We start from the raw sequence: 26,229 nt of genomic DNA on the forward strand, positions 1-26,229 counted from the left end.
TGCAAATTTCTTCCCTCTAAACGTAGAGAGGCTACATGCTAGTTTTTCATCCTTTTCTGTGGTCCCTGAAAACCTAATAGAGAGAAATTTACAAGTCTGAAAAGTAGCAAAAGTTTAGCTTAGTTAGCATGTGAAGAAACATGACAACTTCTAGGGTTTAGAGTTACAACAATTTGAAACTGGTGAAAATGTTAAAATACTGTCTTTAACACTTCTCCCTCTTTCTGTGTACTGCAAGCTATATTCTTTAGTCACTAATTTATGCACTATGGTTCTACGGTTTGCAAGTAATATTAAAACAATATTTTCCTTACTGATATTACTTACATTTTCATTTATGGCCTAAATGGTCTCTGCAGGAAATATTTACTTTGAGGCTTTGGTTTGGCTCAAAAATGTCAAGTGATCAGACCCAGGCAATGAGTCCATTGATCTTAGCAGTAGAATTCTTGGGTGTAGTATAACGTACAGGCAAGCTGCTACAAAAAGTTCCCAAATTGTATTTGCGCATTCAATAACCTTAATGTTAGCCCATGTCTAAAACAGGTAGGAAGTTGAATTCTTTCCAAATTTTAATTTTTTTTCTTTAGTGTCTCTGTGAAAGAAAATAAAAAATTCAATAGGTAGCAAATTTTACCTCTTATGATTCTAGTTGTCCTTTTCTTTAATCATACCCTCTTTGTTTACTGATTTACTCTTAAATCTTGTTCAATTTGATTTTCAGGAAGTATTTGTGAATGTGAGAGATATACATTTTGGGTAACCCCAAACATTTACAGTAAAAAATGGAGTTTCTGGACTCTTAAAATCCTGTTGTAAATGAGAGAAGTTGTACATGTGTAGAGGTATTTTTGTTTGACTCAGAATTCTTCCTGTATCTTTAAAACTATACTTTGTAAATACACACCCTACTCTAGGGCCTCTTCCAATGTAACCCACTTATAAAGTATATGATAATTTTGTATATCCAAACTAAGATAGTCCTCCACATATTCTTGTCTCTTTGGGGGAAACCCATACACACAAACAAACACACATATACACAACACTTCCAAATCTTTGTAGTAGATGTGTATGAAACTGTGGAAAGCAAAGATTTTCTGTAGGAGTGTACTTTTATGAATGCAAAATATGCTACATAAAATGATACCTGAAATTTTAAGCATGAACTTAAAATGGTTCAACCAACTTTCAAGTAAGTGTAATTTGATTAAGAGTTTGTGTGTGTATATGCTCCCACAATAAGTTATCTGAAGCAACTAAAGAAAAGTCAGTGAAGGGTGAATTGGTAAGATATGCACAAAGTAGGCTCTGTCACACCAGTAAGAACTGGCTTCAACACACCACTGATAGGTTATTATCTTATGTTATCCTCTTTCAAGATATTTACACTACAGAATAGAACCCCACAAAATAGCACTATTTAGGGAAAATAATTATTTCCTGATAGTGCAAGTGAAAATTATAGTGAGAGGAGTTTGGGCGTAAGATTGGTAAATTACTTCCTGGTACTCCTTGAATCACATAATGTTAATCAGCTCCTCTTCAGCCCATCAGTTTAATAGTACTGCAGCGTAGCAAATCAGAGGACTAACTGATTTGCTATGGAAGTTTTATAAATCAATATTTCCAAAGACTTGGAGTTTTAGGCATATTTTATGACTCTTTTTTTAAATATATATTTTTAAATTTTAGGTTCAGATAACCATATAGAAAGTAAAATAATAATCAACATTAAATAGAAAAAAACTTACATTCACCTTATATAAGGAACCATAGAGTTCATGAACTTGTTTCCACATTATTTCATTATTTTTCCTTCTGCAAGTTCAATTACTGCCACATCTCATTTCTTTTAGGCTTAACTGCCTCATTACTACTTGTTGATACATTCTTACATCCCTGTTGCCTTCATTGTCAAAATATGCAGTAAGAAATGAAAGTCCCTTGAGTCTGAACCAGAGGCCAAAACTCTAAAGGAGAGATCCAGGAGACACCAGGATACTGGAATTTTCCAGGGTAGCTCTTGAGTCAAATCCGATATAGGAATTGGATTCTGTACTGACTCAGTGGCCTGGCTTGCTGTATGAGGCACATGAAAGAAGAAACTAAAATAAGAAGAGAAAAGGATCTTGGTATGTACTTACCACTGTGCATATATTAATTAAATAATGTGAATTACAGTGGAATTTTTATAAAGGCTCTGTCAAAATACCATCAGTGTCTAATAGAGGTAAAGTCCCAGGCCTAATGGAAAGTTTGACAGAATGATTTGTTGGAAAAACCTTACTTTCCTCTATATTTTCCAAAATTCTTAAGCCTCTGACTTCAGGTATTTAAATCCCAAGGTTGGATTAAAATGCCTGTGTTTGACTTGGATCAAGGTAAAAACTGTTTTGGAGTTTTTCAGGAAATGGTAAAAAATAAAATTCAAGAATAAGATCCTGTCAAGTTTAGCCCTTCACAAAATAAATAAGTAGAATTTATCTTCAGTAGTTTCTCTCTTTTTCAAGTATTCCTCTCTACTGTTTTTTGGCAACCTGTCCCATCATATATAACAGGTCCCAAGTGATTTTCCTCTCCTCCCCATTAAGGGTTAATCAGACATGTCATCACAGAATTTTGACATATTTGAAGTGATTTTGCCTCACTTTGAAGAGTCCAGATACATTTTTTCATAAAACATGTCAGTCTTACTGCCTGTATCTTCAAATGTTTTTCCCTGTGATCAGTCAATCCAATAGACAGGGAGAAAAAAAATATGAAGGGACCGCTGAAACTAAAATAAGATTATACTTATTCTTTTCTATTACAGTAACATGGGCTTCTCAAGGTGGCTCAGAGGTAACAAGTCCACCTGCCAATGCAAGAGATGAGGGTTCAATCCCTCCCTGGGTACACGACTTAGTGACTAAACAACAATTATAGTAAATTACATATAACATAAAATTTTCCATTTTAACAATTTTGAAGTATGTAAGCCTATGGTATGAAATGCATTTATAATGTAATACACCATCACTATTTAATTCAAGATGTTTTAAATCATGTGAAACAGAAACCCTGTAAACTTTAAGCAATCACTTTTCATTCCCTCCTCTGCACAAGCTAAGACCAAAACACATATGCTTTCTATATCTATGGATTCACATTTTATATAAATTGAATCATACAACATTTGACCTTTAGATTTTGACTTTTTTCATTTACCATTGTTTTCAAACTTCATCCACATTGTATCAACATTAGTACATCATTCCTTTTTATGGCTGAACAACATTCCATTGTATTATATAAATATGCTACATTTTGTTTATCAGTTGATGGAGATTTGAGTTTTTTTTCTACTTTAACTGAATAATGCTGCTATAAGCATTCATGTACAAAATTTTCTTTGAATACTTGTTTCAAGTATTTAGGGTATATTTCAAGGAATGGGGTTTCTGGATCATATAATATTTCTATGATTAGCTTTTTGATGAACCAGCAAAATGTTTTCCATAATAGTTGTACCATAGAACAGTCCCACCAACAAATTGAGGATTTCAGTTTCCCCATATCATCAGCAACCTTAATTATTTTCCATGTTTTGAACATGGTTATCCTAGTAAATGTGAAGTTGTATTTCATTGTGGGTTTTATTTGAATTTTCCTAAGAGCAAATGACGTTTGAGCATATTTTCAAGAGTTGGACATGACTTAGCGACAAAATCACTACCATATCTTGTGCTTATTGGTCATTATCTTATTTGGAGAAATTTCTATTTAGATCTCTTGTCTGTCTTTTTAACTTTTGTTGCTAATCTTTTTGTTGTTGAAGTGTAAGTGTTCTCTATATAGTCTGAATTCATATATTCTGTATACTTGACCTGTATTAGATATGACTTACAATCACTTCACTGTTTAAATTTGAGGCATAAAGAATGATGGTTTGAATTTTATATATTGTGAAGTGTTTACCACAATTGGTTCAGCTAACATCTATCTTCTTATATAGATACAATTAAAAAAAAGGTAAAGAAGAAAAGAAAAAAAAAATCTCTGTGATGAAAATGCTTAGGGTTTCCTTTGTTACCAAATTTTCTATATATTCTACATCAGTGTTAGCTGTAGTCATAATGTTGTACATTATATCCCTAGTACTTATTAATCTTATAACAGAAACACTGAGTCTTTTGACCATTTTCCTTCTATTCTCTGTTCCTCACTCTCTTCCTCTGGTAACCACAAATCTGATCTCTTTTTCTATGAATTTTCTTTTTAAGATTTCACATGTAAATGAGATCATATAGTATTTGTCTTTCTTTGTCTGACTTATTTCACTTAGCATAATGTCTTCAAAATCTATTCATGTTGTAACAAAAGGTAGAATTTCCTTGTTTATCATGGCTAAATAATATTCTATTAAATATCTCACAAATTCTTTATTTGCATATGCCTTGACTATTGTAAATAATGCTGCTATGAACATGGGAATGCAGATATCATTTTTGGTTAGTGTTTTCATTTGCTTTGTTTATATTCCCAGAAGTGAAATTTCTGGGTCTTGGTAGCTCTATTTTTCATTTTTTGAGGACCCTCCATATTGTTTTCCATAGTGGCTGTATCAATTTGCAATCACACCAATAGTGCATGAAGTTTCCCATTTCTCCAGATCCACACCAGCATTTGCTATCTCTTGTGATATTTTGATAATGATTACTCAAAGAGGTGTGAAATGATACCTCATTGTGGTTTGATTTGCATTTCACTGATTAGTGATTTTGAGCATCTTTTCATGTGCCTCTTGGCCTTCTGTATGTCTTCTTTGGAGAAATGTCTGTTTGGGTCTTCTGCTCATTCTCCTTTTTTTTTTTTTTTTAATGTTAAACTGTGTGAACTGTTTTGGAGATTAATCCACTGTCAGTTCTTTCATTTGCAAATATTTTTTTCTGATTCTAAGGGTTGTCTTTTTATCTTATTTATGGTTTCCTATTCTGTGTTCTAGCTCTATGTTTCTTTCTAAAGATTGCTATAACTATTCAGGATCTTTTGTGTTTCCATAAGAACTGTAAAAATATTTAATGTAATTCTGTGAAATTAAGATTGCTAATTTGATAGTGATTGCACTGAATCTGTAGATTGCTTTGGGATATGTAATCATTTTCACACTCTTGATTCTTTCAACCCAAGAATATGGTATGTCATTCCATCTGTTTATGTCATCTTTGATTTCTTTCATTAGTATTTTATAGTTTTCAGAGTAAAGGTATTTTACCTCCACAGATAGATTTATTCCTTGATATTTTATTCATTTTGTTGCAGTGTTAAATAAAGTTATTTCCTTTATTTCTCTTTCTGATGTTTCATTGTTAGTGTATAGGAATGCAAGAGATTTCTGTGTATTAATTTCCTATCCTGCAACATTACCAAATTTGTTGATTAGCTAAAACAGTTCTCTGGTGGCACCTTTAGGATTTTCTATGTATATTATCATATCATCGGCAAACAGTTACAATATTACTTCTTGTTTTCCAATTTGGACTTTTAATTTATTTTTACCCTATGATATTTATGACTAGGACTTCTAAAACTATGCTGAATAATAGTGACAAGAGTGGACATCTTGGTCTTGTTCTTAGTCGTAGAGAAAAAACTTTCAGTTTTTGACCATGTAGACTGATGTTTGCCATTGGTTTGTCACACATGTCCTTTATTATGTTGAGGTTCAGTTCAGTTCAGTTGCTCAGTCGTGTCCAACTCTTTGTGACCCCATGAATCGCAGCACACCAGGCCTCCCTGTCCATCACCAACTCCCGGAATTCACTTGGACTCAGGGCCATTGAGTCAGTGATGCCATCCAGCCATCTCATCCTCTGTCGTCCCCTTCTCCTCCTGCCCCCAATCCCTCCCAGCTTCAGAGTCTTTTCCAATGAGTCAACACTTTGCATGAGGTGGCAAAAGTACTGGAGTTTCAGCTTTAGCATCATTCTTTTCAAAGAAATCCCAGGGCCGATCTCCTTCAGAATGGACTGGTTGGATCTCCTTGCAGTCCAAGGGACTCTCAAGAGTCTTCTCCAACACCACAGTTCAAAAGCATCAATTCTTCAGCACTCAGCCTTCTTCACAGTCCAACTCTCACATTCATACATGACCACAGGAAAAACCATAGCCTTGACAAGATGGACCTTTGTTGGCAAAGTAATGTCTCTGCTTTTCAATATGCTATCTAGGTTGGTCATAACTTTTCTTCCAAGGAGTAAGCGTCTTTTAATTTCATGGCTGCAGTCACCATCTGCAGTGATTTTGGAGCCCCAAAAAATAAAGTCTGATACTGTTTCCACTATTTCCCCATCTATTTCCCATGAAGTGATGGGACCCGATGCCATGATCTTAGATTTCTGAATGTTGAGCTTTAAGCCAACTTTTTCACTCTCCACTTTCACTTTCATCAAGAGGCTTTTGAGTTCCTCTTCATTTTCTGCCATAAGGGTGGTGTCATCTGCATATCTGAGGTTATTGATATTTCTCCCGGCAATCTTGATTCCAGCTCGTGTTTCTTCCAGCCCAGCGTTTCTCATGATGTACTCTGCATATAAGTTCAATAAGTAGGGTGACAACATACAGTCTTGACGTACTCCTTTGCCTATTTGGAACCAGTCTGTTGTTCCATGTCCAGTTCTAACTGTTGCTTCCTGACCTGCATACAGATTTCTCAAGAGGCAGGTCAGGTGGTCTGGTATTCCCATGTCTTTCAGAATTTTCCACAGTTTATTGTGATCCACACAGTAAAAGGCTTTGGCATAGTCAATAAAACAGAAATAGATGTTTTTCTGGAACTCTCTTGCTTTTTCCATGATCCAGCAGATGTTGGCAATTTGGTCTCTGGTTCCTCTGCCTCTTCTAAAACCAGCTTGAACATCAGGAAGTTCACGGTTCACATGTAGGTTCCCTCTATGCCCACTTTCTGGAGAGTGTTTATCATATAAGGGTTTTGAATTTTTAAAAAGCTTTTTCTGCATCTATTGATTTTATCACATTAGTCTTATTCTCCAATATTTTAATCCGGTGTATCACATTGATTAATTTCCGTATATTGAAGAATATGTGCATTCCTGCAATAAATTCCAGTTTATCTTGGTGTATGATCCTTATAATGTGTTGGATTATGTTTGCTGGTATTTTGTTGAGGAGTTTCGCATCTATGTTCACCAGTGATATTGGCCTGTAATTTTTTTCCCCCCGTTTGGTATCTTTGTCGGGTTTTGGTATCAAGATAATGGTGATCTTGTAGAGTGAGTTTGGGAATGTTCCTTTCTCTGCAAATTTTTGGAAGAGTTTGAGAATTAAATGTGTTAGCTCTTCTCTAAATGTTTGATAGAATTTTCCCGTGAAGCTATCTAATCCTCAATTTTGTTGGAAAAATTTTAATAACAATTTCAATTTCAGTAATTGTGTTTGGTCTGTTCATATTTTCTATTTCTTCCTGGTTAAGTCTTGGAAAGTTGTACTTGTCTAAGCATTTGTCCATTTCTTCCAGGTTGTACATTTTTTTGACATATAATTGCTTGTAGTAGTGTCTTATGATCCTTTGTATTTCTGCAGCATCAGTTGTAACATCTCCTTTCTAATTTCTAATTTCCTTGATTTGAGCCTTCTCCTTTTTTCTTGTTTTTACAATATTTTATTTTTGAATGGAGGATAATTGTTTTACAATATTGTGATAGTTTCTGCCATACATCAATATGAATCAGCCATAGGTATATGTATGTACCCTCCATCTTAAAACTCTCTCCCACCTCTCTCCCCATCCCAATCTTCTAGGTCCTCAAAGAGCACTGGCTTTGGGTTCCCTGTGTCATACAGCAACTTCCCACTGGCTATCTATTCTACATATGGTAATATATATGTTTCAATGTTACTTTCTCAAATCATCTTAAATTCTCTCTTCCCCAATGTGTTCAAAAGTGTCTTCTCTATGTCTGCATCTGATTGCTGCCCTTTAGATAGGCTCAACAGTACCATCTTTCGAGATTACATATATATGTGTTAATATACAGTATCTGTCTTTCTCTTTCTGACTTACTTCACTTTGTATAATAGGCTTTAGGTTTATCCACCTCATTAGAAACAATTCAAATGAATTTTTTTTATAGATGAGTAATATTTCATTATGTATATGTAGCACAACTTCCTTATCCATTCATCTGTCGATGGACATCTAGGTTGCTACAATGTCCTAGCTATCATAAATAGTGCTGCAATGAATATTGGGGTACATGTGTATTTCTCAGTTAGGTTATATAGTAGTCTTATTTTTAGTTTTCTAAGGCCCTCCATAGTGTTCTCCATAGTGGTTGTATCAATTTGCATTCCCACCAACAGTTCAAGAGGGTTCCCTTTTCCCCACATCCTCTCCATTGTTTATTGATTGTGGACTTTTTGTTGATGGCCATTTGTTGATGGCCATTCTGACCAATGTGAAATACTATCTCATTGTTGTTTTGATTTGCATTTCTCTAAGAAGGAGGAGAGTGAAAAAGTTGGCTTAAAGCTCAACATTCAGAAAACTAAGATCATGGCATCTGGTCCCATCACTTCATGGGAAATAGATGGGTAAACAGTGTCAGACTTTATTTTTTTGGGCTCCAAAATCACTGCAGATGGTGATTGCAGCCATGAAATTAAAAGACGCTTACTCCTTGGAAGGAAAGTTATGACCAACCTGGATAGCATAATAAAAGCAGAGACATTACTTTGCCAAAAAATGTCTGTCTAGTCAAGGCCAAGGATTTTCCAGTAGTCATCCATGGATGTGAGAGTTGAATGGTGAAGAAAGCTGAGTGCTGAAGAACTGATGCTTTTGAACTGTGGTGCTGAAGAAGACTCTTGCGAGTCCCTTGGACTGCAAGGAGATCCAACCAGTCCATCTTAAAAGTTATCAGTCCTGGGTATTCATTGGAAGGATTGATGTTGAAGCTGAAACTCCAATACTTTGGCCACCTCATTTGAAGAGTTGACTCACTGGAAAAGACCCTAATGCTGGGAAGGATTGGGAGCAGGAGGAGAAGGTGATGACAGAGGATGAGATGGCTGGATGGCATCACTGACTCGACAGACGTGGGTCTGGGTAGACTCCAGGAGTTGGTGATGGATAGGGAGGCCTGGCGTGACCCCTCATGTGGTCGCAAAGAGTTGGACATGACTGAGTGATCAAACTGAACTGAATAATGAATGATGTTGAATATCTTTTCATGAGTTTATTAACCATCTGTATGTATCCTTTGTAGAAATGTCTGTTAAGGTCTTCTGCCCACTTTTTGTTTGGGTTGTTTGCTTTTCTGGTATTGACTTTCATGAGCTTCTTGTATATTTTGAAGATTAGTTCTTTCTCAGCTATTTCACTTGCTATTATATTCTCCCATTTTGAGGACTGTCTTTTCTCCTTGCTTATAGTTTATTTCATTGTGCAAAATCTTTTAAGTTTAATAAGGTTCTATTTGTTTATTATTATTGTATTTCCATTGCTCTAGGTGTGTCATAGAGGATTTTGCTGTGGTTTATGTTAAGGAGTTTTCTGCCTATGTTTTCCTCTAAGACTTTTATGCTTTCTGGTCTTACATTTAGGTCTTTAATCCATTTGGAGTTTATTTTAGTGTATGGTGTTAAGAAGTCTCTTAATTACATTCTTTTACATAAAAGAGCCCTGTTTTCCCAGCACTACTATTGAAGAGAGTGTCTTTTCTCCATTGTATATTTTTGCTTCCTTTTTCAAAAATAAGGTGCCCATAAGTGGTTGGATTTATCTCTGAGATTTTTATTTTGTTCCATTGGTCTATATTTCTGTTTTTGTGTTAGTATTGTACTGTCTTAATTACTTACCATAGCTTTATAGTAAAGTCTGAAGAAGGGAAGGTTGATTCTTCCAACTCCATTCTTCTTTCTCAAGAGTGCTTTGTCTATTTGTTTTTTAAATGTTTCCATACAAATTATGAAACTATTTGTTCTAGTTTTGTTAAAATATGCCATTGGTAGTTTGATAGGGATTTCATTGAATCTATCATTTTTACTGTATTCATTCTTACAATACAGGAACCTGATATATCTCTCTATCTGTTTGTATTGTCTTTGAGTTCTTTCATCAGTGTCTTGTGGTTTTCTGCATACCTGTCTTTTGCCTTTTAGGTAAGTTTATTCCTGAGTATTTGATTCTATTATTTGTAATGATCAATAGGTTTATTTCCTTAATTTCTCATTCTTCATTCCTAGTGTATAGGGATGCAAGAGGTTTCTGTAGTATTAATTTTATATCCTGTGACTTTACTATATTCATTGGTTAGTGCTAGCAATCTTCTGGTGACGTCTTTAGGGTTTTCTGTGTAAAGAATCACATCATCTGCTAGCACTGAGTGTTTTATTTCTTCTTTTCTGATCTGGATTCTTTTATTTTATTATCTAATTCTGTGGTTAAAACTTCAAGAACTATGTTGAATAATAGTGGTGAGAGTGTGCACCCTTGTCTTGTTCCTGATTTTAGGGAAAATGCTTTCAGTTGTTCCCCACTGAGAGTCATGTTTGCTGTGGGCTTGTTGTACATGGCCTTTATTACATGAGGTATGTTCCTTCTATGCTAAATTTCTGGAGAGCTTTTGCCATAACTGGGTGTTGAATTTTGTCAAAAGTTTTCTCCCCATCTTTTAAGATGATCATACATTTTTCATATATCTTTCAATTTGTTAATATGGTGTATCACACTGATTGATTTACACATACCAAAGAATACTTTCATTCCTGGGATGATGTCCACTTTATCATGATGTATGATCTTTTTAATGTGTTGTTGGATTCTGTTTGCCAGAATTTTGGTAAGAATTTTTTCATCTCTGTTCACCAGTGATATTGGCCTGTAATTTTTTTTACTTGTTTGTTTGTGGCATCTTTGTCTGGTTTTGGTATCAGAGTGATGGTGTCCTTGTAGAATGAGTTTGGGAGTTTTTTTTCTCTGCAATTTCTAGAAGAGTTTGAGCAGGATAGGTGTTATCCCTTCTCTAAACTTTTGGTAGAATTCACCTATGAAGCCATCTGGCCATGAGATTTTGCTTGTTGGAAGATTTTTTTTTAACAGTTTTGGCTTCCTCGTTTGTGATTCGTCTGTTCTTATTCTCTATTTCTATTTTTTTCCAGTTTTGTAAGATTATACTTTTCTGAGAATTTGTCCATTTCATCCAGGTTGGCCATGTAATTGGCATATAGTTACTCATGGTAATATCTTATGATCTTTTCTATTTCTATGTTGTCTGCTGCAACTTCTCCTTTTTCTTTTCTAATTTATAGTATTTTCTCCTATAATTGATATCTAGTCTTACAGAGTTTTGGTCAGAAAAGATGCTTGAAATTATTGAATATTTTTAAATTTGCAAAGGCTTGATTGTGGCCCAGAATGCGGTCTACCCTGGAGAGCATTCCATGTACAATTGAAAAAAATGTGAAAAATATTTTTTTGGGGGGATGACATGCCCCATAGATATCAATTAGGATATCTGGTCCAGTGTATCTTTTAAAGCTTGTGATTCCTTACTGATTTTATGTCTGGATGATCTGTCCATTGCTGTGAGTGTGTATTAAAGTCCCCAAGTTTTATTTAGTTACTGTCAATTTCCCCTTTTTGACTTATGTATTGATATGCTCCCATGTAGGGTGCATATGTATTTATAATTGCTATACCTTTTTTTGAATTGATTCCTTGAATATTATGTAGTGTCCTTCTTTGCCTCTTGTAACAGTACACATTTGCAATCTATTTTATCTAATACGAATATTGCTCCTCCTGCTTTCTTCTGATTTTCATTTGCATGGAATATCTTTATCCAGCCACTCTGTCTGTATGCATCCTTAGGTCTGAGGTAGGTCTCTTTTTGACAACATATATAGGGGTCTTGTTTTATATACATTCAGCCAACCTCTCTTTTTCTTGGAGCATTTAGCCCATTTACATTTAATGTAATTACAATATGTATGAAAAGGCAAAATGATACGATACTGAAAGAGAAACTCTCCAGGTCAGTAGGCGCCCAATATGCTACTGGAGATCATTGGAGAAATAACTCCAGGAAGAATGAAGGGATGGAGCCACAGCAAAAAAAATACCCAGCTGTGGATGTGACTGGTGATAGAAGCAAGGTCTGATGCTGTAAAGAGCAATATTGCATAGGAACCTGGAATGTCAGGTCCATGAATCAAGGCAAAAAGGAAGTGGTCAAACAAGAGATGGCATGAGTGAATGTCGACATTCTAGGAATCAGCGAACTAAAATGGACTGGAACGGGTAAATTTAACTCAGATGACCATTATATCTACTACTGTGGGCAGGAATCCCTCAGAAGAAATGGAGTAGCCATCATGGTCAACAAAAGAGTCCGAAATGCAGTACTTGGATGCCATCTCAAAAACGACAGAATGATCTCTGTTCGTTTCCAAGGCAAACCATTCAATATTACAGTAATCCAAGTCTATGCCCCAACCAGTAATGCTGAAGAAGCTGAAGTTGAACGGTTGTATGAAGACCTCCAAGACCTTTTAGAACTAACATCCAAAAAAGATGTCCTTTTCATTATAGGGGACTGGAATGCAAAAGTAGGAAGTCAAGAAACACCTGGAGTAACAGGCAAATTTGGCCTTGGAATACAGAATGAAGCAGGGCAAAGACTAATAGAGTTTTGCCAAAAAAATGCACTGGTCATAACAAACACCCTCTTCCAACAACACAAGAGAAGACTCTATATATGGACACCACCAGATGGTCAACACTAAAATCAGATTGATTATATTCTTTGCAGCCAAAGATGGAGAAGCTCTATACAGTCAGCAAAAACAAGACCAGGAGCTGACTGTGGCTCAGACCATGAACTCCTTATTGCCAAATTCAGACTTAAATTGAAAAAAGTAGGGAAAACTACCAGACCCTTCAGGTATGACCTAAATCAAATCCTTTACGATTATACAGTGGAAGTGAGAAATAGATTTAAGGGCCTAGATCTGATAGATAGAGTGCCTGATGAACTATGGAATGAGGTTCATGACATTGTACAGGAGACAGGGATCAAGACCATCCCCATGGAAAAGAAATGCAAAAAGGCAAAATGGCTGTTTGGGGAGGCCTTACAAATAGCTGTGAAAAGAAGAGAAGCAAAAAGCAAAGAAGAAAAGGAAAGATATAAATATCTGAATGTAGAGTTCCAAAGAATAGCAAGAAGAGATAAGAAAGCCTTCTTCAGCAATCAGTGCAAAGAAATAAAGGAAAACAACAGAATGGGAAAGATTAGAGATCTCTTCAAGAAAATCAGAGATACCAAAGGAACACTTCATGCAAAGATGGGCTCAATAAAGGACAGAAATGGTATGGACCTAACAGAAGCAGAAGATATTAAGAAGAGATGGCAAGAATACACAGAAGAACTGTACAAAAAAGGTCTTCACGACCCAGATAATCACAATGGTGTGATCACTGACCTAGAGCAGACATCCTTGAATGTGAAGTCAAATGGGCCTTAGAAAGCATCACTATGAACAAAGCTAGTTGGACGTGATAGATTTCCAGTTGAGCTATTCCAAATCCTGAAAGATGATGCTGTGAAAGTGCTGCATTCAATATGCCAGCAAATTTCGAAAACTCAGCAGTGGCTACAGGGACCGGAAAAGGTCAGTTTTTATTCCAATCCCAAAGAAAGGCAATGCCAAAGAATGCTCAAACTACTGCACAATTGCACTCATCTCACACGCTAGTAAAGTAATGCTCAAAATTCTCCAAGCCAGGCTTTAGCAGTATGTGAACCGTGAACTTCCTGATGTTCAAGCTGGTTTTAGAAAAGGCAGAGGAATCAGAGATAAAATTGCCAACATCTGCTGGATCATGGAAAAAGGAAGAGAGTTCCTGAAAAACATATACTTCTGCTCTATTGACTATGCCAAAGCCTTTGCCTGTGTGGATCACAATAAACTGTGGAAAATTCTGAAAGACATGGGAATACCAGACCACCTGATCTGCAGAAATTTGTATGCAGGTCAGGAAGCAACATTTAGAACTGGACATCAAACAACAGACTAGTTCCAAATAGGAAAAAAAGTACGTCAAGGCTGTGTATTATCACCCTGTTAATTTAACTTATATGCAGAGCACATCATGAGAAATGTTGGGCTGGAAGAAACACAATCTGGAATCAAGTTTGCCGGGAGAAAATCAATAACCTCAGATATGCACATGACACCACCTTTATGGCAGAACGTGAAGAGGAACTTGAAAGCCTCTTGATGAAAGTGAAAGTGGAGAGTGAAAAAGTTGGCTTAAAGCTCAACATTCAGAAAACGAAGATCATGGCATCTCGTCCCATCACTTCGTGGGAAATAGATGGGGAAACAGTGGAAACAGTGTCAGACTTTATTTTTGGGGGCTCCAAAATCACTGCAGATGGTGACTGCAGCTATGAAATTAAAAGACGCTTACTCCTTGGATGTAAACTTTTGACCAACCTAGATAGCATATTGAAAAGCAGAGACATTACTTTGCCAACAAAGTTTCATCTAGTCAAGGCTATGGTTTTTCCTGTGGTTATGTATGGATGTGAGAGTTGGACTGTGAAGAAGGCTGAGCACCGAAGAATTGATGCTTTTGAACTGTGGTGTTGGAGAAGGCTCTTGAGAGTCCCTTGAACTGCAAGGAGAACCAACCAGTCTATTCTGAAGGAGATCAGCCCTGGGATTTTTTTGTAAGGAATGATGCTAAAGCTGAAACTCCAGTACTTTGGCCACCTCATGAGAAGTGTTGACTCATTGGAAAAGACTCTTATGTTGGGAGAGTTTGGGGGCAAGAGGAGAAGGGGACGACAGAGGATGAGATGGCTGGATGGCATTACTGACTCAATGGACATTATTCTGAGTGAACTCCGGGAGTTGGTGATGGACAGGGAGGCCTGGCATGCCCCATTCATGGGGTCGCAAAGAGTCGGACACGACTGAGAGACTGATCTGATCTGATCTGATCCTCTTACCATTTTCTTTATTGTTTTTGGTTTGTTTTGCATGCTTTTTAATTTTGCATTTCCTGTCTTTAGCATTTGTGAAGAGATGGTTTTGTGGTACTGAATTCTCTTATTTCTTTGTTTGTAAAGCTCTTGATTCCAACTTCTAATTTGAATGACGTATTTTCTGGGTACAGTACTCCTGGTTGTGGGTTTTTCTCTTTCATCACTTTATGTATATTTTGCCATTCCCTTATGACCTGCAGAGTTTCTGTTGAATGATCAGTTGCTATCCTTATGAAGATCCTCTTGTGTATTATTTGTTGCTTTTCCTTTTCTGCTTTTAATATTTGTTTTGTGTGTGTGTGTGTGTGTTTGATTTTTGTTGGCTTGATTAATATGTGTCTTGGTGTGTTTTTTCTTGGTTTTGCCCTATATGAGACTCTCTTGGCTTCCTGGACCTTGGTGGTTAATTTTTTCCATTTCAGGGAAATTTTCTCTATAATCTCCTCAAATATTTTTCTCATGCTCTTTCCTTGTGTCTTCTTCTTTTTAGATCCCCATAATTTGAATGTCTTTACACTTTATATTGTCTCCGAAGTCTCTGAGACAGTCCTCATTACTTCTTATTCTTTTTTTCTTTATTGTGTTCTGCTTTAATTATTTTCACAATTTTGTCTTCCTGCTCACTTGTCTGTTCTGCTGCCTCAGTTTTCTGCTGTTGTTTCCTTCTCTTGTATTTCTAATATCCATTATTGTGTTGTTCATTGTTGGTTGTTTACTCTTTAATTCTTCTAGACCATTGTCAAAAGTTTCTTGCATCTTCTTGATCCATCCCTCCAGTCTATTTATCTGTATATCCGTTTTAGTTTCAAGATTTTGAATCATCATTACTATCATCATACTGAATTCTTTTTCAGGTAGACTGTTTATTTCTCTTCATTTGTTTGCTCTTGTGGTTTTGTTTGTTTGTTTTTTACTACGTTCCTCATCTGCTGCATATTTCTCAGTCTTTCATTTTGTTTAAATTACTGTGTTTGGCATTTTGTTTCTGCACGTTGGTAGGTCATAGTTCCCCTTAGTGCAGTCTGCACCCCGTGAGTGGAATTAGTCCAATACCTTGTAAAGTTTCCCTGGTTGGGGGGATTTCTGCCTGCCTTCTGGTGGGTGAAGCTAGATCTCATTTCTGTGAAGGGCAATGACATTTCTAGTAGTGTGTTTTGGGGGTGTCTATGGGTCTGATTTGGCTTTGGACAGCCTGTTTGCTAATGTGCAGCTTTGTGTTCCTGTTTTGCTGAAGGATTGTCATTCGGCTTCTGGCATTGTGCTTGCTGGCATTTAGGTAGGGCTTGGTTTTAGTGTTGAGTTGGAGTCCTTTGTGGAATTCTCACCTGTTAATGTTGCCTGGGGTTGGGAGTTCTCTGGTGTATCAAAATCTTGGGCTCAGGTTTCCCACCTCAGATGTTCAGGTGCGACCCTTTATGGTAGCATCTGGAGCTCACGTGACACATAGCACAGAAGACAAACCCCCAAGATTCTTGGTGAAGGCAACACTCAATGGTTCAGACCACCCAGAAAAACTCACACCAAAGTCCTTCAATATTTATAGGAAGATCTCTGGACCCATTGTGGGCAGTATGGGTTCAGCATAGTTTCAGATCTGACCTTATTCCAGCTTGTACTTGCTCCTAAAGTTCACAGTTTCCTCTAAAGTCATCAGACTGTTCCTTGCCCAGACACCAGGGGCTGAAGACCAAGGATTATTAGGGCTCACTTGCTCATTTGGTATTGGGAGAGGAGAGGATATGGTAGACACTACTGGGGTTTTCCAGGGAGTGCCTGCAGCAGTATAAACCTGTTGGATCTTGTAACAGTCTGAGGAGAGTCATGTTCTCTCCCAGAGGAATTTACCCCAAGTTGTGGGTCCCTAGGAAGGGTCAAGCTATTTAATCTCCCAGAAAGATATGGGCAGTACCTGTGCTTGCTCATAGCCTGGTGGTAGCTGCCAACTCTAGATATGGGACCATATTAGTGGTGTTTCATATGCTGCCTCAGGCACATTTCCTTCCTTTTGCAGTGGCAGTCATGTCTTATTCCACAGCTGGCACTCTGATGGGTTTTTCTGGTTTTGGTGGCCACTGACAGCACTCAACCACCGTGTTGAGTGTGGTATCTGTGTCCTGAAGGCAATGACTTCTTGCCACTCTGGGACACCCAATCTTTTTCTGGACTCCAAAGAAATAGCCCCCTTCAGAGTATCCTCATGGCTGCCAACCCCCAACATATCCCTGGGCTCTGACACCTATGCCCAAGTCTTGACACCCCACCTCAACACTGTGCTGTGGGTGGAGGCTTGCTAGTCACTCCTTGATACCCTGCCCCTGGCCTCTGCTCTGTGTGGAGGCTTGTGAGCCATCTCTTGGCTGAGAAATGATGTTCAGCAGCAATTTCTGTGGTGAATTTTCTGTTTTGCTCCCGGACATTGCACTCCACTCTGAGGTTCCAAAGCTCCCCACTTGTCATGCCTGTGAGTAATGTTTCCTAGTATGAAGAAACTTTTTTTCCTTCATGACTCCTCCCTCAAGGCACAAGCTCCTGTCCCAAAATTCTTTGTCTCTTTTTATGTTTTTATCTTTTGTCTTACCTCGTTCTAAGGAGATTGGCTGGGCTGGAAGCTTGGGGTGTTCTGTCATAGTACACAAGTTATTCTGTAGGAGTTTTTCCATATTCAATTGAATTTGTGATGTGTTTGTGGGGAATAATCTTCATATAATACTCTGCGATTTTCTTCTAATTTCATTATCTTGTTTCTTGAGGTAGGATTTTGTTATAAACTTCCATCTGAGAACTATTTATGCTGCATCCCATAGGTTTTTTTTGTTGTTGTTGTTTTTTGTTTTTTGGTTTTCATTGTCATTTTTTTTCTATGTATTTTTTTAATTCCTCTTAGATTTCTTAATCTAAGATACAATCTAAAATCATTAATCTGTTGGTTATTCAGAAGTATGTTGCTTAGTTTGCATGTGTGTTTCTAGCAGTTTTTTTTTTTTTTTTAAACTGCAACTTGTTTTTAAAATCAGAGCATTGTGGTCATAAAAGATATTTGATATGATTTCAATTTTGTTAAAGTTACTAAGAATTGATTTGTGACCCGAGATATGATTTATCTAGGAGAATGTTTCATGTACAGTTAAGAAATTGTATTCTGATGCTTTCAAACAGAATGACCTATAAATATCAATTAAGTCTGTCTGGTCTAATTTGTCATATATAGCTTGTAATTCCTTATTAATGTTCTGCCTGGAAGATATATCCACTGGTATAAGTGAAATGTTAAACTCCCCAAATATTATCGTGTTACTGCCGATTTACCCTTTTATGGTTGTTAGCATTTATTTTATATACTGAGGTGCCCCTATGTAGGGTGCATATGACACTACAATTGTTATGTATTCTTATTGGATTGATTATTTAAGCATTATATAGTGTTCTTCTCTGTCTCTTTCAATAGGCTTCATTTTAGAGTATGATTTGAGTACTGCTAATGCAACTCTATTTTTATTTTCATTTACATGGAATACCCTTTTACTGCCCCTCACTTTCAATATGTATATGTCCCTAGGTCTGAAGTGGGTCTCTTGTAGAGAACTATATGCTCTATATAGGGATCTTTTTTTGGTAGCTATCCAGTCACTCCGTGTCTTTTGATTGAATAATTTAATTATTTCCATTTAAAGTAATTATCAATATGCATTTTCCAAATGTCATTTTCTTAAATGTTTTGGGTTTGTTTCTGTAGTTCTTTACTTCTCTTGTGTTTCCAGCTTAGAGCAATTCCTTTAACATTTATTGTAAAGTTTTTTTTTTGTTGTTTGTTTGTTTGTTTGGTATTGAACTCTTATATTTTCCTTTTCTTTAAAGTTTATGATTTCTCCATCAAATCTGAATCACATCGTGTCAGATTCCTGACCAACCCAATTGTAGATTTTTCCCTCTCATCACTTTAAATGTATCATGCCACTCCTCTATGACCTTCAGAATTTCTGCTAAAAAGTCAGCTGATAAATTTATGGAGATTCCTCTGTATGTTATTTGTTTCCTTTCCTCACTGCTTTTAATATTTTTGTTTGAATTCAATTTGTTTTAGTTAATTTGTTTCATATATTTCTCAGCATTTTCCTCCTTGAATTTATCTTATATGGGACTGTGTGCATCCTTGACTTGGGTGGTCATTTCATTTCCCATTTTATGGAAGTATTCTACTATAAGCTCTTCACAAATAGTTTTAGCCACTTTCTTTTTCTTTTTTTCTTCTAGGATCCCTCTAATTTTAATGTTGATTGTTTAATGTTATTCCAGAAGTTTCTGAGACTCTACTCTTTTCTTTTCATTCTTTTTTTCTTTATTCTATTCCTTGACAGTTTTCTCCACCATTCTTCCAGTTCTGGTTCCCCAGGTGGTGCTAGTGGTGAAGAATCTACCTGCCAATGCAGGAGATGTAAGAGATGTGGATTTGATCCCTGAGTTGGGAATATTACCTGGAAGAGGAAATGACACCTGCACCCCAGTATTCTTGCTTGGACATGCCATGGGCAGAAGAACCTGGAGAGCTACAGTCCATGGGGCTGTGAAGAGTCAGACATGAGTAAGCACACACACACAGACAGGCACACACACACAGACAGTCACACACATCTTCCAGCTCACTTATCCATAATTCTTACTCAGTTATTTTCTTATTTATTCCTTTTTGTGTGTTTTTTTTTGTTTGTTTGTTTTAGTTATTGCATTGTTCATCTCTGTTTTTTCCATATTCTAGGTCTTTTTAACTTTTTTTCTCTCAATCTTTGTCTCCATTTTGCTTTGAGGATCTTGGATCATCTTTATTATCATTACTTTGAATTATTTTTTAGATAGATAGCCTATTTCCTATTCATTTATTTAGTCTTGTTTGTTTTTACCTTGCTCTTTTGTCTGCAACATATTTCTCTGTCATCTCATTTTTTTCTACTTTAATGTATTTTTTAATCTTCATTCTGTAGGCTACAGGGTCATAGTTCCTCTTGCTTCTGGTGTCTGTCCCTTCATGAGTGCGATTGGTCCATTGGCTGAACTGATCCCTGTGTTCTGGTGGGTGGAGCTAAGTTTTGTCCTTCTGATGGGCAGGATCTCATCATTTGTGGTGTCCATGAGCTTAGTACTTTAGACAGTCTGTTTGCTGATGGGTAGTTGTCTTGCTATTTTTTTTGGCCTGAGATGTTCATCATGGAAGCCTGCAGGAAGTTGAGTGAAGCAGCATTTTGGCGTTGAGATGAAGACCTCTGGTTGAGCTCACACCCACTGATATTCCATAAGGCAGGGATTTATCTGCTGATCTAGGCTCCTGGACTCAGCTCTCTCACCCTAGAGGTTCAGCCTATCCTCTGACCTAGGAACCAATATCCTGCAAGCCTTGTAGCATGACCAAAGAAAGAAAAACATATAGACAAACAAAAGAAAAAGAAAAACAATGATCAGCAAACAGATCAAAACAAGATAGAAAAACAGACAAAGAAAACCCAAAGCAAGTAATAAAAACAAAACCATACACAAGCAGAAAGAAAAGTGAACAACAACAACAAAAAAAAAAAAAAAAAAAACAGGAAAAGAACTGAACAAAGCAAATAAAAATGAAAATAAACAATTAAAAACTAAAAACAATAAATAAAAACAAAATCAGGAAGCAAACTAAAAAGTAAAGAAAATATAAAACAACCACACAAAAATTATCCAAAAATAAGAAAAAAGATAACAAAAAACCATAAAACAACAAACTGTAAATAAAAAGAGAAAAATAAATTAAACTTTAACTAAAAAAAAAAACCAGAAAAGAAATAAAAATAATTTAAAAACAAAACAGAAAGAAAAACAAAATGAAATATGTATTTCTTCCTGTGGCCTCTGGTGAAAAATTCTTAGAGATGAGAATGCCAAACCACCTTACTCACCTTCTGAGAAACCTGTATGCAGGTCAAGAAGCAACAATTATAACTGGACATGGAAAAATGGAGTGGTTCAAAATAGGGAAATGAGTACATCAAAGCCATCTATGTCACCCTGCTTATTTAATTTATATGCAGAGTATATCACGTGAAATGTCAGTCTGGATGGTGCACAAACTGAAATCAAGATTTCCAGGAAAAATATCAATAACCTCAGATATGCAGATGATACCTCCCTAATGGCAGAAAGCAAAGAGTAACTAAAGAGCCTCTTGATGAAAATGAAAGAGGACAGTGAAAAAGCTGGCTTAAAACTGAACATTCAAAAAACAAGATCATGGCATCTGGTCCCATCACTTCATGGCAAATAGATGGGGAAACAATGGAAACAGTGAAAGACTTTATTTTCTTAGGCTCCAAAATCACTACACATGGTGGTTGCAGCCATGAAATTAAAAGATGCTTGCTCCTTGGAAGAAAAGCTATGACCAACCTAGACAGCATATTAAAAAGCAGAGACATTACTTTGCTTACAAAAGTCCACATAGTCAAAGCTATGGTTTTTTCCAGTAGTCATGTATGGATGTGAGAGCTGGCCGATAAAGAAGGTTGAGCACTGAAAAATCGATGCTTTTGAACTGTGGTGTTGGAGAACTTTCTTGAGAATCCACTAAATTTCAAGGAGATCAAATCAGTCAATCTTAAAGGAAATCAACCTTGAATATTCATTGGAAAGAGTAATGCTGATGGCTACCTGATGCAAAGAACTGAGTCATTGGAAAAGATTGAGGGCAGGAGGAGAAGGGGGTGACAGAGGATGAGACAGTTGGATGGCATCATCGACTGAGTGGAAGTGTGTTTAAGCAATCTCCGTGAGATTGTGAAGGGTAGGGAAATTGGCGTGCTGTAGTCCATGAGGTTGAAAAGTGTCAGACGTGACTGAGTGACTGAACAACAAAAGTCCACAGGTACTAAAGCTAGATCAGTCTCAGTTTTGGGTGCTCTCATTGTCCATTTAAATATTCCACAGTTACAAGGTGTATCAAGCAGTTCTTGGGATTTAATTCATAGCCCTGTGCAGTTGCAGGGAGGGATTTCCATGCTTATTCTTAGTAGCACAGCCTGCAGGGCTTAGCTTTGGTTTTGGCCCTACCTTTGCATGTGGGCCACCCTCTGGAGTCTGTTCCCTATGCAGGAAAGAAGGGGTGAAAGCAAGAGATGATTAGATCACACTTGCTTTCTTAGGTTGGGGGTGAAATAAGATGACCACAACTGGGGCATGCATGTTCACTCCAGTGGGATCCCACTCTAGTGCCTGTAATGGGCAGAGATCAGCAGGAAGACTGGGGCATGCTCACTCTGGTGGAAGTCCCTCCCATAGCCTACAGAAGCAGGGGCTTCTGTGTGGGGGGACAGTTCCCAATAGCAGCATCACTCCTTTTGCACCACTCAACAATAGCACCTCTTTTCCAAGGCAGACCCTATCCTCCAGGGGCATTCCCAGTCATGCAGCTTCTTACTCCCATTTTCTCCAGTTCTCTACATGTAGCTAAGTTCCTTACCCTTGTCTTTTCTTGGGGCCAACAGTGGTCCTTTCCCCTATTATTTTTTGTAAAGTTGGGTTAGCTGAAGGTTTTTCAATTTTAAAAAATATTTTCAGAAAACCAAATTTTAGTTTTGTTTATTTTTTCTATTATTTTCCTAGTTTCTGTTTTGTATATTTCTGATCTAATCTATTATTTACTTCCTTATACTGATAAACCTAAATAGCATATTAAAAAGCAGAGACATTACTTTGCCAACAAAGGTCCGTTCAGTCAAGGCTATGGTTTTTCCAGCGGTCATGTATGGATGTGAGAGTTGGATTGTGAAGAAAGCTGAGCACTGAAGAATTGATGCTTTTGAACTGTGGTGATGGAGAAGACTCTTGAGAGTCCCTTGGACTGCAAGGAGATCCAACCAGTCCGTTCTAAAGGAGATCAGTCCTGGGTGTTCATTGGAAGGACTGATGCTAAAGCTGAAACTGCAATACTTTGGCCACCTCATGTGAAGAGTTGACTCATTGGAAAAGACTCTGATGCTGGGAGGGATTGGGGGCAGGAGGAGAAGGGGATGACAGAGGATGAGATGGCTGGATGGCATCACTGACTCGATGGACATGAGTTTGAGTGACCTCTGGGAGTTGGTGATGGACAGGGAGGCCTGGTGTGCTGAGATTCATGGGTAGCAAAGAGTCAGACATGACTGAGCGACTGAACTGAACTGAGCTAAACTGAATACTGACTTTAGGTTTATTTATTACATAATATTATTTATGATTAATTTACTAGCTTCTGATGGTGTTATTTTAGGTTTTCTTGATACAATACCTGCCTTCTTTATTATATATATATATATATATATATATATATATATATATATATATATTTAATATAAATTTCCTTCTTAGAACTTCTTTTACTGCGTCCCACAACTGTTTTGGCATGTTGTGCTTCCATTTTCATTTTCCTCATAATATTCCTCATTTACTTTTGATTTCTCTCATGGCCTATTGGTTGATCAGGAATGTTTTGTTTAATTTCCACATACTTGTGAATTTTCTAGATTTTCCTTCTGCTGAAATTATAAGCAAGATGAAAAGACAGCCTTAAGAATTGGAGAAAATGGTAGCAAAAAAGCAACTGACAAAGAATTAATCTCAAAAATATACAAGCAACTCCTGAAGCTCAATTCCAGCAAAATAAATGACTCAATCAAAAAATGGGCTGAAGAACTAAACAGACATTCCACCAAAGAAAACATACAAATGTCTAATAAACACATGAAAGGATGCTCAACATCACTCATCAGAGAAATGCAAATCAAAACCACAGTGAGGTACCATCTCACACCAGTCAGAATGGCTGCTATTCACAAGTCTACAAACAATAAATGCTGGAAAGGGTGCAGAGAAAAAGGAACCCTCTTACATTTTTGGTGGGAATGCAAACTAGAACAGCCACTGTGGAGAACAGTGTGGAGATTCCTCAAAAAACTGAAAATAGAACTGCCATACAACCCAGCAATACCACTGCTGGGCATACATACCGAGGAAACCAGGATTGAAAGAGACACATGTACCCCAGTGTTCACTGCAGCACTGTTTACAATAGCCAAGACATGGAAGCAACCTAGATGTCCATTAGCAGAGAAATGGATAAGAAAAGTGTGGTACATATACACAATTGAATATTACTTAACCATTAAAAAGAATGCATTTGAATCAGTTCTGATGAGGTGGATGAAACTGAAGCCTACTATACAGAGTGAAGTAAGCCAGAAAGAAAAACACCAATACAGTATCAGTTCAGTTCAGTTCAGTTCAGTCGCTCAGTAGTGTCCAACTCTTTGCGACCCCATGAATCACAGCACGCCAGGCCTCCCTGTCCATCACCATCTCCCAGAGTTCACTCAAACTCATGTCCATCGAGTCAGTGATGCCATTAAGCCATCTCATCCTCTAGCGTCCCCCTTTCCTCCTGTCCCCAATCCCTCCCAGCATCAGAGTCTTTTCCAATGAGTCAACTCTTCGCATGAGGTGGCCAAAGTACTGGAGTTTCAGCTTTAGGATCATTCTTTCCAAAGAACACCCAGGGCTGATCTCCTTTAGAATGAACTGGTTGGATCTCCTTATATGGAATTTAGAAAGATGGCAACAATGACCCTATAAGCGAGACTGCAAAAGAAACACAGACATAACAGTCCTTTGGACTCTGTGGGAGAAGGCAAGGGTGGGATGATTTGAGAGGGTAGTGTTGAAAGTGTATATTATCATATGTGAAGTGGATTGCCAGTCCAGGTTAGATGCATGAGACAGGGTGCTCAGGGCTGGCGCACTGGGATGACCCTGGGGGATGGGATGGGAAAGGAGGTGGGAGGGGGTTTCTGGATGGGGAACACATGTGCACCCATGGCTGATTCATGTCGATGTATGGCAAAAACCACTACAATATTGTAAAGTAATTAGCCTCCAATTAAAATAAATACATTAATTTTAAAAACTTTCTTCTGTTGATTTTTAGTTATATCATTGTGATTAAAAATATTTGATATAATTTCAATTTTCTCAAATTTGTTAATACTTCTTATTGTGTCTTAGTAAAACATGGAGAATATTTTGGAAAATGTCCCATGTGCTATTGACCTGTGTGTTTGTATTTATCTGTTTGTTATATCCTTATGCCCTGAGTTATTCAAATCTCTATTTTCTCATTGAATTTCTGCCTAGTGGTTTATTCATTGTTGAAAGCAGGGTATTGAAGTCCCCTGAAATTTCAGTACTGCTGCCTACTTTCCTCACTTCAGTTTTGTTAATATTTTCTTCATATATTTAAATATTCCTACATCAAACAAACACATGATTACAAAGGTTATGCCCACTTGATACATTTATCTCTTTATAATTATTATTATATAATGACTATGTTTGCTTCTTGTTACAGTTTTTACTTAAAGTTTGTCTAATATAACTGTATCTGTTTCATTTTGGTTTTCATTTGCATGAAATGCCTTTTATTTCATCCCTTTAGTTTAAGACTATGTGTGCCCTTAAAGCTAAAGTGAGTCTCTTGTAAGCAACATATAGTTTCCTCTATTTTTATTCATTTGGTTACATTACCCCTTTAGATTAGTCATCTGCATTTAAAGTAACTATTGATAAATCAAGCCTTACTAGTACCATCTCTGTCAGACACGACTGAGTGACTTCACTTTCACTTTTCACTTTCTTGCATTGGAGAAGGAAATGGCAACCCAATCCAGTGTTCTTGCCTGGAGAATCCCAGGGACGGCGGAGGCTGGTGGGCTGCTGTCTCTGGGGTCGCACAGAGTTGGACACGACTGAAGCGACTTAGCAGCAGCAGCAGCAGTACCATCTCATGATTTGTTGGCTATTTTATAGTTTCCTTGCTCCTTTCTTCCTCTGTAACAGTGCTTTATTGTGATCCGTAATTTTCCATAGTGTGATTTCTTTCTATAATTTTATATTTAAAATTATAATTCAAAATTATATTTCTATAATTTTATAATTTTAGTACCTACTGTATTTTTTTTTGTTTTGTGATTGCCATGAGGCTTAATGCCAGGAGGCTTAAATGCAATATGTATAGTTTCAACAGTTTATTTAAATTGATACCAATTTAATTTCTATTGTATACAAAAATATATTTTATTCCCTCTGAAACTTTTATATGCTTGATATGTCAATGTATGTGTTT

The sequence above is a fragment of the Bos indicus x Bos taurus genome, chromosome X (genome assembly GCF_003369695.1).
Source record: "Bos indicus x Bos taurus breed Angus x Brahman F1 hybrid chromosome X, Bos_hybrid_MaternalHap_v2.0, whole genome shotgun sequence".
NCBI classification, from domain to species: Eukaryota; Metazoa; Chordata; class Mammalia; order Artiodactyla; family Bovidae; genus Bos; species Bos indicus x Bos taurus.